The sequence below is a fragment of the Salmo salar genome, chromosome ssa13 (assembly GCF_905237065.1).
Source record: "Salmo salar chromosome ssa13, Ssal_v3.1, whole genome shotgun sequence".
Classification (NCBI taxonomy): Eukaryota; Metazoa; Chordata; class Actinopteri; order Salmoniformes; family Salmonidae; genus Salmo; species Salmo salar.
Window position 1 is genome coordinate 44,343,183 of NC_059454.1, and position 6,165 is coordinate 44,349,347.

A 6,165-nucleotide genomic window follows, 5' to 3' on the forward strand; every position below is an offset into this window, starting at 1 on the left:
GACTGTTCTCTCTGCTACTGCATGTCAAGTGGTACCGTAGCGCCAAGTCCAGGTCCAGGAGGCTTCTAAATAGCTTCTACCCCAAAGCAATAAGACTTCTGAACACCTAATAAAATGGCTACCAAGGCTATTTGCATTGCCCCCTCTCTCCCCCTCTTTTACACCGCTGCTACTCTCTGTTGTTATCATCTATGCATAGTCACTTGAATAACTCTACCTACATGTACATATTACCTCAACTAACCGGTGCCCCCGCACATTGACTCTGTACCGGTACCCCCCTGTATATAGCCTCGCTATTGTTATTTTAGTGCTGCTCTTTATCTGTATTTTTTTCAACTGCATTGTTGGTTAAGGGCTCGTAAGTAAGCATTTCACTGTAAGGTCTATACCGGTTGTATTTGGCGCATGTGACTAATACAATTTGATTTGATTTAATTTATTGTGTGAGAGTGCTGAGAGGGGGCCTTCTTCCTCTCTGTGTCGCTTTAGTTTCCTTCCAGAAATTCTACCTTTTTTTCTGGTTCCCACTAGCTTCTACAGCCACAAAGTTAGATTCCAAAGTCCCAAAGTCAGATAACAAAGCCACAAAGACAAAATTCGCTAAAGGTTTGTTATTTTTGGTCTTCATTTCAGATTAGGCATAAGGTTAGCAGTGTGGTTAAGGTAAACATAAAAACCTGTTTTCGCTTTGTCATTATGGGGTATTGTGTTTAGTTAGATTTTTATTTATTTTATCCATTTTAGAATAAGGCTGTAACGTAACAAAATGTGGAGAAAAGTCAAGGGGTCTAAATACTTTCCGAATGCACTGTATATGGGTTTTATCTCACCGGTATGTGTGACATGGTGCCATTGACCTGGTGCAGTGCTTTCCAAGGAAACCAGGGTGACACTGGAATTGATTACATTCAGAGTGTCCGTGGTGAGAGCAGATTCCACCATTGGTGGTCTGGCACTGGTCTGTGAGAGTAGAGCATTCACACGCAGGGCCTTTGTAGTTCTGGTAACACTCACAGGTACCAAAGTCACACCTCCCATTACCAGTAAAGACAGAGACGGAACAAATATAGGGACATTACTCATCATCCAACTCAACGTAGACTTCTACTAAAACCCTATCAAGCTTTTTTTCATGGTCTTTCGAGACGGATATTGACCAGTGGAGGCATAGTTTTTTTTTTGTACATAGACATACAATCAACCAATAACCTGGCCACTTCTTTTAGCATCTATTCTAGCATATAGAACAATTAGAAATGTGATCAAGTTCACAGATTTAAAGTGGTCACTCTCAATGTTCTCTAATTTTTTTGGGCACGGAGCAAATTTCAGGTCTGCTGAGCGCAAACTTGAATGTGGGGAAAATTCTGTGCAACTTCCAGCACGTTTACTGTGAAGACTGAGGCTGTACCCGCTTTAAGTTATAGTTTTAACAGTAGCCAAGTAGAAAAATGCATCCCATAACATTTTAACATGGAATTAGCTGTTATATCATTAAGCCTACAGTAGCAGCCAATGAGTGGTGTTTAATGTTGGCCTACATTCAATTATATTTTTGGAAAAAATATGCAGGGCTTGAATTTTAACCTGTTCATCCACTTGTACTTCAGACAAGAAGGTGACTGAAAATGTTGTTGTTTGATGCAAGAAACCACTTTACAAAATAAAATATATTTATATTCTCATACCATTATTACAGAGAATCAGACAAATATTACGCTCTGACTATTGGGTACTTAGCTTTTTTAAGACCGTCTCAAAATACAACACTGGCCCTTTAAGACATAAAAAAAAAGCTCTTTAACAGACTCGCTTTTCAAAGATTTATTTGAATTTTGTGCTCTTGTAAGAAGCAACCACTCCCCCATTGTTGACTAGAAAGTAGCTATAACTGGGCTCATAACTCACTAACTAGCAAAGAATAGGAACAAATGTGCACAGGTGGCTCCATGCAGTTCTCGACTTTGATCTCAAAACAAGGACCGCACATACCGTATCCTAAACATAGTCCAGTTCAAAATGAATGGCACAGATCCATATATGGCAATGGCTATTTGCATATAGACCTACTGCAGCTCTGATTGGTCATGGCGCTGTGTAGAGCATGGGCCTGAGTCTACCTGTCAATGCAATAGCATCCTACTCCAATACACTCTGCCTACAAGAAAATCTCTTACACAATTCATTTTACATACGAAGTCTTGCATAGTTCGTTTTGTTTCAGGTATATTACATTGAAAGTGGCTAATATTGTGTTGATTCGATCACATTTCCAACAGTAGAGCAAAACGTTTATAGTGTTAACTTTCTGGAGTTTTCCCTTTTAGTTAAGTGAAGTTCAGTCTCCTGCTTCTCTGTGCAGTGGATATTGCTTCTGCATGGCAGTCCGAGGGGAGCTGCGCGCCTGCGCATGTATGCAGCTTAGAGGGAACATTGGTCACTATGTGAAAGGCTGTGGATAGGTCCTTTGAGACGGATTTGAACCAGCGATCTAAGGATTACAGTTCCTTTAGCTCTTCCCCAACAGTCACAGAAAATAAATGATGAAAGAGAAACGACTGAGTAAGACCCTACAACATCCTTTGCAGACCCACATTCTATACACCACTTATTTTAGAAACTCACAACGTGAAGTGTCCTGAAGTGAGATGTTTTTTGGACCTCTCCTTCCCCTGTTGTTGTGAAGGTCATCACACTGGCAGTACTGGCCCCTGTGTTTGCCCCAGCAGAAGCATCGGAGACACACACAGTTTCCGTGGTCCCTGCACAGCTGTGTGCCTGTGCTGTGACAGTCTGTGTGGCTAAACACAAGGCCTCTAGAACCAGGCTGATACCCATGTCCTACTCGGCCTCACATTCACATCGCTGGCCAGTAACAGTTAACACATTTTTTTTTAAGATTAATGAAAAATAAAACCCTAATATACCATGATTGGATAAGGTAACCTATCTAAATGACTATCGCCCCATAGCACACGTCTGTAGCCATGAAATGCTTTGAAAAGCTAGTCATGGCTCACCTCAACACCATCATCCCAGACACCGTGGACCCACACCAATTCGCATACCACCCCAACAGATCTACAGATGAGGCAATCTATATTGCGCTCCACACTGCCCTCTCCCACCTGGACAAGATGAACACCTATGTGAGAATGCTGTTCATTGACTACAGCTCAGCGTTCAACACCATAGTGCCCTCCAAGCTCATCAATAAGCGAAGGACCCTGGGACGGAAAACCTCCCTCTGCAACTGGATCCTGGACTTCCTGTCGGGCCGCCCCCAGGTAGTGAGGGTAGGCAACAACACATCCGCCACGCTGACCCTCAACACGGGGGCCCCTCAGGGGTATGTGCTTAGTCCCCTCCTGTACTACCTGTTCACCCACAACTGCGTGGCCACGCACAACTCCCAACACCATCATTAAGTTTGCTGACGACACGACTGTGGTAGGCCTGATTACTGACGATGATGAGACAGCCTATATGGAGGAGGTCAGAGACCTGCTAGGACAACAACCTCTCCCTCAACGTCAGCAAGACAAAGGAGCTGATCATGGACAACAGGAAATGGAGGGCTGAGCACTCCCCCATTCACATTGATGGGGCACTATTGGAGCAGGTTGAGAGTTTAACGTTCCTGGGTGTCCACATAACTAAGGATCTATCATGGTCCACAACTGCACCATTGATAGGATCTTGACTGGCTGCATCACCGCTTGGTATGGCAACTTCTTGGTAGCCGCGCTAAAGAGGGTAGGGCGTACAGCCCAGTACATCACTGGGGCAGAACTCCCTGCCATCCAGGACTTCTATACCAGCCCGTGTCAGAGGAAGGCCCTAAAAATTGTCAGACACCAGCCACACATTTTTTTTGCAGTTTTGCTATAGTGCCTTATTGCAAACAGGATGCATATTTTGGAATATGTTTATTCTGTACAGGCTTACTTCTTCTCATTCTGTCATTTAGGGTAGTATTATGGAGTAACTACAATGTTGTTGATCCATCCTCAGTTTTCTCCTACCACAGCCATTAAACTCTGTTTTAAAGTCACCATTGTCCTCATGGTAAAATTCCAGAGTGATTTCCTTCCTCTCCGGCAACTGAGTTAGGAAGGACGCCTGTATCTTTGTAGTGACTGGGTGTATTGATACACCATCCAAAGTGTATTAATAACTTCACCATGCTCAAAGGGATATTCAATGTCTGCTTTAAAAAAAAAAAACATTTACCAATAGGTGTCCTTCTTTGCCATGTATTGGAAAACCTCCCTGGTCTTTGTGGTTGAATCTGTGTTTGAAATTCACTGTTCGACTGAGGGACCTTACAAATAATTGTATGTGTGGAGTAGAGAGATGAGGTAGTCATTCAATAATCATATTTAACAATATTATTGCACACAGAATGAGTCTATGCAATTTTTACTCCTGAACTTATTTAGGTGAGTCCATGCAAGTTATTTGCTTATTGACATTTACTGTACAAGGTGACCAAAACACATTACCTTCTTTGTCGTGGTCTCCTCCTGGGGGATCCCAGTATTAGTAGTCTTGAGCATTGAGTCAACATCATAGGAATGGTGATGTTATGAATGTAGCCCTATGGAAGAGACCAATGTGACAGTAGTCAGGGGTGATGAAGAAACAGTCCAGACGTTTTGTCTGTGTATTGGAGGGAGGTCAAGTTTTGACAAGTTTGCTCGAGAAGAAGTGAGAACATTTGCAACTTTGGATGTCTTTCCTATGCATAACATCACATTTTGCATAACATTTAGCTTACGAATGCCCGAAAGAGTTATCACTTTCACGAGGTGACTGCAAGCCAGTACTTCACTTAAGCAATAAGCATTTAACCCGTTTAAAAAAGATTAGGTTATGATTCTTACATCTTGACAATGCATTTATTTGTATTTTAGAGGAAACACATGACAATTAGTGACCTGTAAATCATGCACAAAGTAAATCAGAAGAGCCAAAATTGTAACGTGTTTAATTCTTGAAGCAGTAAAACTGGTTCCCAGATCAGGGCAGCACACACAGGGTTCACTGATTGAGAAATGAAAAAGTGCAAGGAAAAATGTTTGAGAAGATCAAAAAGAAGAGGATATGCAAGTCCAAAAAGAAGACAACGGTAAGAAAGAATGTAGCTCTTGTTTAGTTTATGAATCAGATGATTCATTAAACCAGAAACATACATGCAAAACAGACATACATGTAACATAAAAAAAATTACTCTTCCTCTTCATCCATCTCTTCCTCCTCCATATAGACCAGGGGTCTCCAACCTTTTCTAGCATGAGAGCTACTGTTAAATCATGAAACATGTGAGCTGATCATAATTGCTTTCCTAGCTTTGAAATCCTTGTATTTTCCCGAATTCTGTTTTCTCTGTTTTATATTTTGTGGTTTGGGAACTAAAAATTACAATTATTCATAGAGAAACAATGCAATTTTATGTTCTGAATCAATGTCAATACTTAAATCACATCAGAAGACCATTCTTTCGGGCTGGAAAAAAACCTAATTCTGATTTGAGTGTAATACCACTTTAAATGCACATTTTGCGACCGAAGGAACGTGCTGGTTTAGCGATGTTTTTGCCACTGCATTTGTCATAACAGTTTGCAGAATAAAAGCCAACCCAATTGAGACAAATAATCATGATATAATTCTGCCAGGTAAGCCTGGTTTGCGGTTGACATTAAAATGAGAAAGTTTGGGGGTAAGTCTGTCTACCGAGAAGACAATTGTTATTTCCGCTAACTGGTATACGAAGTGAATGATAAGGCAAACGCGCACACCACACAGACATACAGGGGCAATATTGCCGGAAATGTATTGACACGTTTGGGTTTTAAGCCAGTTGTGACTAACTAGGGGTAATGTGGATTTGATTGGATAGTAGCCGGAAGCTTGGTGTGTGATACTTGACAGTCTGCAGAGTTCTCATTCTCAGCCCGAATCCAACCGCGGTCGGCCCAGTCTTTTAGTCCTACATAATAATAATAAATAAAATGCTTGATTGTATTTAAAGGCATTAATGACATGATTGATTATATTTTAGTAGGCTAAGTTAAGACAACGCGCGCTCACAGCTTGATGGATTGATTATACAAGGCTACTACGAGGTGGGTCGAGCAAAAATAATACACATTATTTAGG